Here is a 14,643-nt window from a genome sequence, read left to right on the forward strand (position 1 = left end):
CGCAAGGGGAGAATGTTGGAGGACACCCCTCAGGAAAGTAGCTGCTAAAGCAGGACTTCTTGTCCCAGAAGGCAGTCCCTTGAGTGCTGTACCACACTGTACAGTTTTCTATGTCACCACCATGAATGTCCCTTTAGCTCCTAGAAATCAGAAAAGGGCCATTCACGGGTAGGTAGCCTCTTTTCCAGATGTGAGACAGCAGCCTATGGTGCAGGGGATAAGGCTTGTCTTTTTGAGACAGAATGACTAACATTAATGCCTTCGCCTTCCTGTGTTCTCAGCCCACTGAGTCCCCAGTAGCTGTGGGTTCCAAAGTAACTGCAGATGTTTCAACCTTTCAACCCTGCTCAGAGACTCAAACTGATTTGAAGACACAGGATAATCCTTTCAGGGTCACCACACTTGAATTCAGAGGGAGCTCCCTAATTTCTTTTTCTTTTTCTTTTTTTTTTTAAAGATTTATTTTACTTTATTTTATTTTCATGTACAGATGGCCGTGAGCTATCATGTGTGTGGCTGCTGGGAATTGAACACCAGACCTCTGCCTCAGGCCCTGCTTGCTCTAGCTTAACTGACTGTAGCTATCTTCAGAAGCACCAGAAGAGAGCGTCTGATCAGGTGGTTGCGAGCCACCATGTGGTTGCTGGGATCCGAACTCAGCACCTTCGGAAGAGCAGTCAGTGCTCATTTCTTTTTCTTTTCTTTCTTTCTTTCTTTTTTTTTTGTTTGTTTGTTTGCTTTGTTTTTTTGTTTTTCGAGACAGGGTTTCTCTATTTAGCCCTGGCTGTCCTGGAACTCAGTCTTTAGACCAGGTTGGCTTCGAACCCAGAAATCCGCCTGCCTCTGCCTCCCAAGTGCTGGGATTAAAGGTGTGCGCCACCACTGCCTGGCAGAGCTCCCTAATATCTAAGGTACTGGGAAGACAAGCGGGGTATGGAGCATTAGCAGTTCCAAGAAATAGCTGCTTTGACCCCTCCCACCCCATCTTACCTCCAAGGGAGCCATTGGCTGCTGTGCTCATAGCTTCCAGGGCTCCAAATCTAGTGTTTATTGTCTTTTCCTCTCCCTTCCTTTCCCCTCTACCCCCTCCTGTCTGTCTGTCTTGTCTACTTGTCTGTCTGTCTCTTTTTCCTTTCCTCTTCCCTTCTCTTTTCTTTCCTTGACAAGATTTCAAGTAGCACAGGCTGGCTTCAAACTTAGTGTATAGCCAAGGATCCTCCTGCCTTGAGGCCAGTCTCTTCAGTGCTAGGGACAGAATTTGGGATACTGTATATATCAGGCAAACAGTCTCAAGAACTACATTCCGTCCTTAGCCCCTATGTCTATTTAACTCTGTAATTCTTTTTATTATCCTATTTGATTCAAACTACAGGAGCAGGACTGGGGTGTAGCTCAGTGGTAGAATACTTGTCTAGAATGTGCAAGACACTGACTTCAGTCTTCAGCACTGCAAGACAAAAGCAAGACACAATTATAGAAAAGTATAGAAATGCTGGGGATGAGCCCTGCAGTGGTGGCGCAAGCCTTTAATCCCAGCACTTGGGAGGCAGAGGCAGGCAGATTTCTGAGTTCGAGGCCAGCCTGGTCTACAGACTGAGTTCTAGGACAGCCAGGGCTATACAGAGAAACCCTGTCTTGAAAAAGCCAAAAAGCCAAAAAAAAAAAAAAAAAGAAAGAAAGAAAGAAAAAAGGAATGCTGGGGGTGAGGAATACTTAATGGATCCAAAGTTTGTCTTATAAGATGAAAGAGTCGGGCTGGATGGGGGTAAGCTGGTTACACAACATTTACACAACATTCTAAATGGGTTTTTTAAGCCACTGTCCTATACTCTGAAAATGATTTATTTCCAGCACCTGGGAGGCAGGGGCAAGTGGGTCTTTGTCAGTTTAAGCCAATCTCATCTACACAGTTCTAGGTTACCCAGGGCTGCATAGAGAGATCCTGCCTCAAAAATAAAACAAAGGCAAGAAAAGTGGTTAAAATAGTACAGTTTCGGGCTGGTGAGATGGCTCAGTGGTTAAGAGCACTGACCTCTCTTCTGGAGGTCATGAGTTCAAAGCCCAGCAACCACATGGTGGCTCGCAACCATCTGTAATGAGGAACAAATAAAAAAAATCTATGGACCAGAGCGAGCGGGGCCTGGAGCAAGAGGGAGAAGGGAAGAGGGAAAAGAAAAAAAAAAGATAGTACAGTTTTTGTTATTGTTTTGAGACAGTCTCCTGTAGCCTAGCCTGATCTTTTTTGCTTGTGAGCTAGGGAAGGTCTCACTATGTAGACCAGGCTGGCTTAGGACTCACAGAGATCTGTCTGTCTCTGTTTCAGTGCTGGGATCAAAGGCATGCACCACCAGACTTCGTAAAAGAATTATCTTGTAGTGCTATCAAATACTTAGGGATGAAAGAACACTGTGGATGGCGTTCTCAAGGAAACCTGGCAGAGTGTGGGGGCCATGCCTGGTATAAGATAGGCCTCAGCTGTTGAAACTGGAAATGTACACATTCAAGGTCTTAGACTATTTAACCTGATTTTGTATATGTTGAAAATCCCACATAATAAGCCAGGCAGTGGTGGTGCACATGTCTAATCCCAGCACCTAGGAGACAGAAGCAGCCAGATCTCTGGATTGAAGGCTAGTCTAGTCCACACAATGAGTTCCAGAACAGTAGGGTTACACAGAGAAACCCTGTCTTTAAAAAAAAAGATAAGACACATAATAAAAGAATGTGTTGAGCAGAAAAATAGAAATAGTACAAGACAGAAATTTATGATTTAACATAACATAGTTGCTATTTGTGTGAAAGTTATGGATATTTTGTTTTTCACCTTTTTTTTTTTTTTAATTTCCTGTATATGGTGCCTGGTGCCTACAAAGGCTTAAGTTATCTCTTTGGCCTCTGTGTGACAGTCATGATATGAAAGATGAAATGGAGATCTATAGGAGAAAATTTTCTATATATTGTTGAATTAATAGGAACAGAAATCATACTTTGTGGGGCATGGTGGCACACTGCTTGAACCCCAGCACTTGGAAGGCAGAAGCAAGTTGACTTCTGTAAATTCAAGAGTTCAATCTGGGCAGGGGTGGCACACGCCTTTAATCCCAGCACTTGGGAGGCAGAGGCAGGCGGATTTCTGAGTTTTGAGGCTAGTCTGGTCTACAGAGTGAGTTCCAGGACAGCCAGAGCTACACAGAGAAACCCTGTCTTGAAAAACCAAAAGAAAAAAATAAACAACTAAGCAAACTATACACAGCAGGAAACATCTCTTCATCCTATGAGATAGTACTGGGAGACCAGATGTAAGGGACACATTAGAGCAGGCAGGACGCTCTTTGTCATTAGCTGTACTGTGTAAATGGACTCCGTAGTCCAGCTAGACTTGACACAACACCCTCTCCACCAGGCATATGTAATACCTCCAGGATAGACCCTCAGGCCTTGGGACAGGCCTCACTAAGTTTAGATTGGGATTGGATTCCTAGAAAGACCAGCGCAAAGGGACACATCCTGTTGGGTTGACCCGATCTTGAAGTCCACACCCATGTCCTTGGGTGTGTCTTATTTTGTCCCTCCTGCTTCTCTTAACCTTTGTGCTTAGTAGACTTATCTTAAAACTCTATTTAAACAACAAAAACAAAAACTAATAAAGGCCAGACATCCTTCTCCAGGGTCTATCCAGGTAAGTCAACCCTCATCCAGGAATCTTATGTTTTTGTACTGGATGGAGATCATTATAGACAACCACAAGCAGTGAAAATGTGGGTCATGGAGCTCAATCCCAACATGCGCACACGCACACACACACACACACACACACACACACATATATGTGTGTATATATAGCATAACTCCTCACCTAAGGCTAAGGGAATACTCTAGATTGTTATGAGCCACCACATGGTCCTGGGAACCAAACCCAGGGCCTCTGTAAAAGCAGCAAATGCTTGGACCCCGTGAGATCCTTTTTTAAAAGTCAAGATGGTGTTTAAAATGGCAAAAGGATTATAGATATGGGTCAGCTGTTTCATTCTCAAACCAAGTAACTGAGCATTGAGAATAAAGCTCTTACATTTATGTTAAACAACTTTAAAAAAAAAAATAAGCCTGGGGCTGGAGAGATGGCTCAGTGGTTAAGAGCACTGACTGTTCTACCAGAGGTCCTGAGTTCAATTCCCAGCAACCACATGGTGGCTCACAAATGTCTGTAATGGGATCCAGTGCCCTCTTCTGGAGTGTCTGAAGACAGTGACATTGTTCTCATATATCAAATCTTTTTTTTTTTTTAATTAAGTCTTACTGTGTAGCTCAGGCTGGCCTTGAACTTGTAATCTGTAGGTCTCTACCTCCTGAGTGCTGGGATTAAAAAGTGTGCGCCACTACAATTGGCCTCCTTAACATTTGACCGAGTGACAAGACATCAGTGGCAATGGAACTGAGAGTGATGGAGTCCTGTGACAAGTGCAACTCTACCCTTGAATGCACACCCACTTAAAACACACACACACAGGAGGACATAGACATATAGTGTAACATAGGAGGAGGCATAGTGGCTGCAGAGGAGGCCTGTTAGGTAAAGCTCTTACGGGATGTCCTGGCAAATGTTTTGTCAACTTGACACAAGTTGGAGTCATTTGAGAAGAAAGAATCTCAGTTCAGAAAATGCCCCCACCAGGCTGGCCCGTGGTACATTTCCTTGATTGTTGATGTGGGAGGGACCAGTTCACTTTGGCTGGGTTGACCCTGAGCAGGTGGTTCTGAATGGTGGTAAGAAAGCAGGTTGAGCAAGCCAATGAGTGGCAGTCCTCCATAGCCTCTGCTTCAGTCCTTGCCTCCAGGTTCCTGCCCTGACTTCTCTGGATGATGGACTATAAGTTGGAAGATGAAATAAACCCTTTCCTCCCCAAGTTTCTCTTGGTCATTGTGTTTTATCACAGTGGTAAAAACCTGAGACATATAAGTGCACACACACTGGAGAGATGGCTCACTGGATAAAGAAACTCCCCACCAAGCCTATGGACTTGAGTTCAATCCCCGGGACCCACAAGTTGACCCAAACTTTACTCCCCATGACACGCACTCCCCTATACAGCTAAAACTTAATTTCAGAGACAACTAAAGCTGGGCATAATGGTACACACCCTTAATCCCAACACGTGGGAGGTAGAGATAATGTTTGTCTACGGCAAATTCTTTCTCCTTTTTTATGGAGGGCTGGGAAGATGGCTTAGCAGTTAATCATGGGGTCATAGTTCTGTATGGAAAATGCTTGAGCAGCATCCTGAGGAGCAGAGGGAGTGGTTACGATAAAGAGTTGGATAGCAAGATTATGGCGTCACATGGAGACAGAGCTGCGGTGGAGAGATGGGCACTGATGTCGGTGGTAATAGGTGATATCCCTGAGACAATGCCATTCAAAGCTTTATGGAAGAGCCCAGCTGAATCAGGTTAAGTATGAGAGTGGTACTGGAGAGGGAGTTATCAGAAAAACAACTTAAGACCATGGCCTTTGACAGAAGACAAGAAGAGAGAAGGAGCTGCAGGGACTGGCCGCAGAACTGGGAAACAGTGAAGTGCAAAAGAGTTTTCTGGTTTTTGTCTTATGGGTTTTTGTTTTGTTTTGTTTTGTTTTGTTTGAGACAGGGTTTCTCTGCGTAGCCCTGGCTGTCCTGGAACTCACTCTATAGACCAGGCTGGCCTCAAACTCAGAAATCTGCCTGCCTCTGCCTCTGCCTCCCAAGTGCTGGGATTAAAAGCGTGTGCCACCACTGCCCAGCTGCAAAAGGGTTTTTTGTTGTTGTGTTTGATTTTTTCCTTCTTTACTTTGAGGCAGGGTCTCATGTAGCCCAGGTTGACCTCAAAGTCACTATGTAGACCAGCTAACTTTGAATCCCTGAGCCTTAGCTTCTCAAATGCTAGGATTACAGCTCTATGCCAGCACCACTGGCTCCAATGGTTACAAATGAAACCACGGTGTGACTTCAGAAGGGCAGACAAGTCCGAGAAGAATGACTGTAAAGGCGAGGGGGAAACTAAGCCAGGAGAGGTGCCATGATGGGGTGAGTTGTTTATGACAATGTTGTGATTCAAGGTGTCCAGGAATAAGTCTCCCTGACAGTGCAGGTCTAGGATAAATATCCTAAACTGGATTGGGTCTTCTAGGATATACCCAGAATAAGAGAAACCTTGTAAGATTATATCCTAGAACTTCAAAGGTGAGAGGAAGAATGTTGGCTACCCATTAAGGTCTGGTGGTGTAAAGGGGTAGGTTTTACATTCTTTGGGTGTCACTGGAAGTTAAAGCCAGACTGGTTATTGTGAGTGAGAAATGCCTGTAAATCAAAGAGGGGACTGGGGAGAGGAAGAACAGAAGAAGGAAGTAAAATAGAGGTGGGAGGAGGGACGGAGGGAGAAAGGAGCAAGAAAACAGCCAGGCCTATCCTGAAGTAGGGACTGAGGGAGCTCAAAACAAAACAGCATGGATTCTGTGAGGAAAGTGGTTGTATCTCAGACCCACTGTGTTACTGATGCCTCTGTCTGATGCAGGTATTTTCCTGAACTAGTAGATATTTGAGTCTCTTGCATATGGTATGTGTTAAGTTTGTTTGCCAGTCTTCCTCTGCATAGTTCCCTTATCCTGAATAAGCCACAAAAGGCTTGAGGCTCTTTGGGTTCCTCAGGTTGACAACACAAAGGACCAACTTTAGAACCAGGCCACAAGGTGGGGCTAGAGAGGTGGCTCAGCAGTTAAGAGTATTTGCTGTTCTGGCAAAGGACCCAGCTTTGGTTTCTAGCATCCACATGGTGGCTCACAACCATCAGTTACTTCTGTTCTGAGGGGATTCTGTCCTCCTCAGGCACCAGACATGCATACAATACACATACATACACACAGGCAAAATAGTCATACACGAAAAACAAATGCATATTAAGGGGGATAAAAGGACTGGCAAGATGGTTCAGTAGGTAAAAGCACTTTGTCACCAAGCCCGATGACCTGAGTTTGATCCCCAGGTTCCATATAGTTAAGGGGAGAGCCAAGTCTCATGAGTTGTGTGTCACAGGCCCACAGAATTAAAAAAAGAAAAAGAAAAAGAAAAAGAAAGAAAAGGCCTGGAATGTTTTTGGAGCCAGGCAGTGATGGTGCATACCTTTAATACCAGCAGAGGCAGGCAGATCTCTGAGTTTAAGGCCAGTATGGTCCACATAGAGAAACCATGTCTCAACAACAAAACAAAACAAATGAGAACACAAAAGAAAAAAGAAAGAGAGAGAGAGAGAGAGAGAGAGAGAGAGAAAGAAAAAGAAAGAAAAGAAAAGAAAAGAAAAGAAAGAGACCACAGGTTTTGGGGATTGTTATGCCTGTTAAGAGGAACTCAATTGGAAGTTGGAGGGCCCTGGTCCCCAAATTCATGGCCTAATGAAAATTGTTAAGGCTTTCCCATTGGGAAGATGCAGGGAGCTGCAGCTTACTGGCCTTTGTGTGTCCATCTCTCTGGGGTGGCTTTGAAGCCCTGATCTAAAGTCCATGAGGTTCCTGTTGCATGGTGGGGTGGGGTTATTGTAGAGGAGGGACTGGGAACTGCCTGTTCAGTCTGCCGATTTGCTCCGTTGCTCCACTGAGAAGTTGTCCGAGTAGTCTTCTTAGTGGCTTTGCAATGTGTCAGAGCTCCCTGGTTTGAAAGCCAGACGCCATCTAGCAAGGTCAGAACCTCAGGAGCATATTTAAGAGGGTATTAGGGGCAGTGAAGAAACCCCTCTCTCTCCAGGTGGCTGAGTAGGTACAGAAAGCATGGGCTGAGGCATGCCTAAATGTTGTCTCATTCATGCCCCTAGCTGGAAAGCTCTAGTGAGAGCAATTACTTCTTCTCTGGGGGCTGATAAAGAATTACCCTCAAAGCACCCAAATTCTATCACCTTCGGGGAAACTCACTGTTGTCTTCTCTGAAAAGACTGTGTCCTACTGCCATAAACCATTTGTCTGTGAATGAAGCAGCCCCAGAAAGAGGCTCCTCCTATAGGGTGTATATATTATTGCTGGTGAGATGGAGTCTCTCCACACGGAAAAGCTGCAGTCCTCAGGGTTAGGATCTGCCAGTAAAGGTAGCAGGATTTAAGTTTGGTGGGGATTATAGCAAGCTCTGGGGTTGTTTTATCTTCTTTCTTTCTTTCTTTCTTTCTTTCTTTTTTAAGATTTATTTTATTATATGTAAGTACGCTGTAGCTGTCTTCAGATACACCAGAAGAGGGCATCAGATCTCATTATGGGTGGTTGTGAGCCATCATGTGGTTGCTGGGATTTGAACTCAGGACCTTCGGAAGAGCAGTCAGTGCTCTTAACCGCTGAGCCATCTCTCCAGCCCTGTTTTATCTTTTTTTTTTTGGTCTTTCGAGACAGGGTTTCTCTGTGTAGGCCTGGCTATCCTGGAATTCTCCCTGTAGACCTCAAAAATCTGCCTCCAGAGTGCTAGGACTAAAGTCTTGAGCCACCGCCATCTAGTGAGCTCTGAGATTTGTAAAAGAAGAGCTGCACCCTGCTCTCTAAGAGGAAGTCCATCGTGTCAAGACTCCAGGGGCCTATGTGGAAACCATCAGATTCTTGAGAGCTAAGCACTGCTGGTGTAGAACTTGAATCCCAGTCCTGGGGAGGCAGAGGCAAGCTTGAGGCCCAATCTGGTCTACACGGTGAGTTACAAGTCATTCAGGGCTACACAGTGAAACCCTGTCTCAAAAAAAAAAAAAAAAAAAAAAAAAAAGGAGATGAGGGGGCTGGAGAGATGGTTCAGCGGTTAGGAGCACTGACTGCTCTTCCAGAGGTCCTGAGTTCAATTCCCAGCAACCACAGGGTGGCTCACAACCATCTGTAATAGGATCCAGTGCTCTCTTACGGTGTCTCTGAAGAGAGTAACAGGGTATTTATACATAAAATAAATAAATAAACCTTTAAAAAAAATGGAGGGGGGGGCTGTAAGGGTGGGAACAAGAGCTCCAGAGATGACCTTAACTGGATCTGAAGTTTAGATATGCTGCCTACCAGTTACACAGGATGACAGAGAAATAATGGAAATTCTTCTATTGTAGAGGTGAAGAGGCACACAGAGTGGGTTTGTTGAGGCTTGCCATCAGTACCAGTGTGGAGGATTGAGTACTGGAATGTTAACAAGAGAGGGTGGCAGGGCAGTGGTGGCACATGCCTTTAATCCCAGCACTTGGGAGGCAGAGGCAGGCAGATTTCTGAGTTCTAGGCCAGCCTGGTCTACAGAGTGAGTTCCAGGATAACTAGGGCTACACAGAGAAACCCTGTCTCTAAAAACCAGAAGAAAGGGGGCTGGAGAGATGTCTCAGTGGTTAAGAGCATTGACTGCTCTTCCAGAGGTCCTGAGTTCAATTCCCAGTAACCACATGGTTGCTTACATGGTGGCTCACAAACATCTGTAATGGGGTCTGATGCCTTCTTCTGTGTAATGAGGTCAGGACATTAAATAAATAAATCCCCCCCAAAAAAACCCCAAACAACAACAATAAAAACCAGAAGAAGGAGAAGGAGAAGAAGGAGAAGGGTTCACACAACCCATGGGCCTCGTGAGTACTCTGAAGGAGAGGGCTCTCCTTACTGTGCTCCTTATGGGCCAGGAATTTGTCCTTTTCAGGTTCAACCTGTGTGAGGTCGTCAGATATGAGCCGGCCTTCCCTCACAAGAGAGAAAGGACATTACTGCTTCCAAGGGTTTCCCACTTTGGTGATTGGACTTGACTCCAGAAGAGGCTCAGAAACTTTGAACTCTCACAGCAGAAATATCAGCTGATCAATAACAAAGAATCCTTTGACCCGAGTTTGAGTTAGTGCCTGCAGACTGAACTGGGTGGCCAGTAGATGGCGCTCTAGAATTTCCCGAGACAGAAAAGACAACTAGAGTGGCCATAAACTGGATCGGTAGTTTATTTCTCCTGGCTTCCAGGGTCTCCGCTTCGTTATTAAAAACCTTGAAAGCGCCAGGTGTTGTTGGCACACACACACATCCCATCACTCGGGAGGCAGAAGTAGTTGGATCTCTGTTAGTGCCAGGCCAGCTAGGGCTATACAGAGAAACCCTGTTTCAACGGAACAAAATAAAACAAAACATCTCTAAAGCTATCTTTTTTGTGTTGTTTTGTTTTGTTTTTCGAGACAGGGTTTCTCTATATAGCCCTGGCTGTCCTGGAATTCACTCTGTAGACCAGGCTGGCCTCGAACTCAGAAATCCACCTGCCTCTGCCTCCCAAGTGCTGGGATTAAAGGCGTGTGCCACCACTGGCTGGCCCTTGATTTGATTTTTAAAAATTTGATTTTGTATATATATGCACTGTGTGTATGCCTGGTGCCCACAGAAGCCGGAAGCTGAGTGACAAACCTCTTGGAACTGGAGTCACTATGCCATCATAGAGCTGTCCTGGGGAGGCAGAGGGAGTTTTCTCTGCTCTGGTTCAAGTGAGATGGGTGTTGTGGTTCTCTTGGGATGGTAACAGGGATGGTTGTGGAGTGGACTTATTTTGATAAAAATATTTTTATTATATTTACTTATTTATTTTGTGTGTGGGAGGGTGTGCATGTGTATGTGTATGCACATGCCATGGTACACATGTAGAATAACTTACAGAAGTGTATTCTCTCCTTCTATCATGTAGGTTGCAGAAATTGAACTCAGGTCCTCAGGCTTGGTGCCAGCTTCCTGGGGAAGATTTTTTTTTTTTTATTTGCAACTAGAAAACAATACCCTAACCCACTGGTTGTGCAAGGACACTACAACATCACTGGGTTCCCCAGTCAGTCGGAGCATGTGCTGTTAGGATAGTACAGAGTCTAGCATTGGGAGAGCATTTGGGTACTAGCAGGCTTAAAAGTCATTAAGGAGCACACATTCCCCCTCATAATTAACTGCTGATAAAGCCAGGAACTAAGACCGAAAGACCTAAGAAGTGACACTCTGAACTTCCTGAAAGATAAGATTACTGCCTGGCCAGAGGCTTTCTGATAAAGAACTATGCAGGCCAGGCAGTGGAAGCACTTGCCTTTAATCCCAGCACTTGGGAGGCAGAGGCAGGTGGATTTCTGAGTTCGAGGCCAGCCTGGTCTACAGAATGAGTTCCAGGACAGCCAGGGCTACACAGAGAAACCCTGTCTTGAACATCCCCCAAAAGAAAAAAACAAAAACAACAACAATGTATACCTTTGTGTCTTCCTTTAACAGTTAATCCAAGGGGCTGTCAGTCACCTGGGTAGAAAATGCTCCATAGGAAAGTTCTGCACTCTCAGTAGTCTGAAACCAATCTAAATAGATCTGTGGGAGCAGTGGTCTCTTGGGGGAAAAAGCAGTCTGAAAAAACACTGCTTTACATGATATGGAGAACCTCAGAGCGGGGCGCATGCTGATCTCCATGGAACTCAATCCCTTAGGATGATCATGTATGTTAATCAGATCCCAAAGTTATCCATTAAAAAGTCTTTCCAGGAGCTGGTGAGAGGGCTCAGTGGGAAAAACATCTGCCAACCTGAGCTCCATCCCTGGAACCCATGTAACAGTGGAAGAGAGAGAACCATCTCCACTAAGTTGTCCTCTGACCTCCACACACACCATGGCACAAGTCACTCCATAAATTCACACTCACACAATAACAATAAATTAAAAAAGAAAAGCTTTGCCAGGAGACTCATCTTAACTGGAGGACAGTATTACCCATAGTCGTTCCCCTCCCCCTTCATATCATTTTACATATATGAGTATACACTGTAGCTGTCTTCAGACACACCAGAAGGGGGCATCAGATCCCATTACAGATGGTTGTGAGCCACTGTATGGGTGCTGGAAATTGAACTCAGACCTCTGGAAGAGCAGTCAGTGGTCTTAACCACTGAGCCATCTCTCCAGCCCCCAACACAGCCCAATCTTTAAGCCTCTATAATTAGTAAATCACAACACACTATCAAAGTATATGAGTTACAAAGATCACATAAAACAAGACATGCATGGAAAAAACAAGACAATCCTTTCAACTGATGGAAGGTTGTTAATTAAAATATATGGAGTAGCATGCCTTTAATCCCAGCGCTCAGGAGGCAGATCCAGACACAAGAGGATCTCTTTAAGTACAAGCCCAGCTTGGTCTACATAGTGAGCTCCAGTCCAGGCTGGAAACCACAAAACACAGACTGATAGAAAGATTTATCGATACAAACTGAGACTACAGTGGTACAGGAATGTATTCAAATCATATCAGGAAAAACAGACCTACAGACTTATGTATGAGACACATCACAATGTGGCACAATGAGACCCTGCTCAAAAAAGAAAGAAATATATACGTATATGGGGGTAGGGGGAGTTCCGGGATAACAACTAACTTTCTGAAAGAGGCCAGCTGATGACACTTCCAGCACTTGGGAGACAGTAGACAATTCCTGAGTTTGAGGCCAGCCTGGTCTACAGAGAGAGTTTCAGGATAGCCAGAGCTACACAGTGAAGTACTGTCTCGAAAAACAAAACAAAACAACAACAATGACAACAACAAGAAGAAGCCATTTCTTTTTTTAAAGATTTATTTATTTATTTTATGTGTATGAATACATTGTAGCTGTATAGATGGCCATGAGCCATCATGAGGCTGCTAGGAATTGAATTCAGGACTGCCCCGCTTGCTCCACCCCACTCGCTCCGGCTTAATTCACTGTACTTGTCTTCAGAAGCACCAGAAGAGGGCGTCTGATCTCATTACAGATGGTTGTGAGCCACCATGTAGTTGCTGGGATTTGAACTCAGGACTTTCGGAAGAACAGTCAGTGCTCTTACCCACTGAGCCATCTCACTAGCCCGCCATTTCTTTTTTTAAAAAGATTTATTTATTTATTTATTTTATGTATATGAGTACACACTGTAGCTGTACAGAAAGTTGTGAGCCTTCATCTGGTTGTTGGGAATTGAGTTTAGGACCTCTGCTCACTCCGGCCTAAAGTACACTGTAGTTGTCTTCTGACACACCAGAAGAGGGTGTCAGATCTCATTACAGATGGTTGTGAGCCACCATGTGGTTGCTGAGATTTGAACTCAGGACCTTCAGAAGAGCAGTCAGTGCTCTTACCTGCTGAGCCATCTCTCCAGCCCAAAGAAGCCATTTCTTGAGGCTGGAGAGATGGTTCAGTGCCTAAGGAGACTGTCTACCGTTCCAGAGGACCCAGTTTCTGTTCCTAGCAGCCATGCTCACAGTTCCAGAGACCAGATATCCTTTTCCAGTTTCTATGGGAACCACGTACACACATGGCACACACACATACAGGCCACATACTCATGCACGTCAAATAAAATAATTAAAGCCACATTTATGGTGTGTCCTTGACTCTGCCCAGTCTTTCGTTTCCGCCTTTTCTAGCCAAGATAAAAAGCCTTAGATTGCTATGCTAATGTGTCCCTGTTACGACTGGAAACGTTTTCCACTGGTATCATCATCTAGTTTCTATTTTCATTCTATCTGCAGGACTAAAAGATCTCATTGGATTAAGGCTAAGTGCTATGTGTATATTTTTGATAACTCTGCTAATAGTTAATCTGTTTTACATGATCTACAAAGTTAGACTCAAGTATGTCAGGTAACACAATCCTTTTTGATGAACAGCTTTGGAACTGGATCTCCAGGTTGTGTGTGCTATAAGTTTTGTTGAGGCCTGCCTGTTCCCCCACCCCACCCCTCAGCATAGCTGTAGCCATTTTGTTCCATGCCTGCCAGCTATTTCATATGTTTGCTGCAATATGCCTGCCAGTCATTGAAGCAGAAAAATATCTTGAGTCAGCAGGGTCATGCTGATCACATCTCCTGTTAAGTTCTGTATATTTCAAGGATGGTTATTCTTAAGAAATCTAACAACCATAAGCTCAATTTAGGACCAATCAGAATAAAGTTCAGTTAGAACTTCTCTGTCTAGCTAGCCAAAATGTCTTGAGTCAGAGCCAACCACTGAGCAACATTTCCTTCACCTGTGTGTGAGCTCATTATGGGTTTTGCAGTTTTAGCCTTTATAAGCTGACAGAAAAAGCTGTTTGGGGTCATATCCTCAGCCTTTGAATTCTGAGCTACGACCCTGATGGATCAGCGTTAGGATATGCATTCGATCAACCACCCCTGTCTGACTGAGATCAGTGTTTGTGTGGTTTTTGGGTGACTCGTGAACTCCAACAATTTTAGCAGGGTACTTCTGTTAGCCTTTGGACCCGTGTGCTTAATAGATGTCTCAATTTCATCCCCTCTCATTTACAGCCTGTCTTCAAACAGAATACCAGAGATCAGAGGTCACGTTGCCTGTCATCACAAATGCCAATGAGTACAAACAGGAAGTGTTCACTTTATCACTGTGAAGGCAACAGATTAACATCCTAGAGATACAGGGTATATCTCATCTCTGGTCAGCAGATTATCTGAGGAGCAGAAACCAAGGCAGTTAATCATTCTGGAGGTTAGTCTTGTCCCTCTGGTCAGTGTTCAAACTTGCCTCCAGAAGTCATCCTGTTAGTATGTCTGTTCTATTTCCCCTGCCCTTTTTCCTCATTGTAGTCTTCTGTGCAGCTGGGCTTGCATATCCCCAAAGCTGCTGAACCCTGCATTTCTCTGCACCATTACCTGA

Source organism: Mastomys coucha, unplaced genomic scaffold, assembly GCF_008632895.1.
Source record: "Mastomys coucha isolate ucsf_1 unplaced genomic scaffold, UCSF_Mcou_1 pScaffold11, whole genome shotgun sequence".
Classification (NCBI taxonomy): Eukaryota; Metazoa; Chordata; class Mammalia; order Rodentia; family Muridae; genus Mastomys; species Mastomys coucha.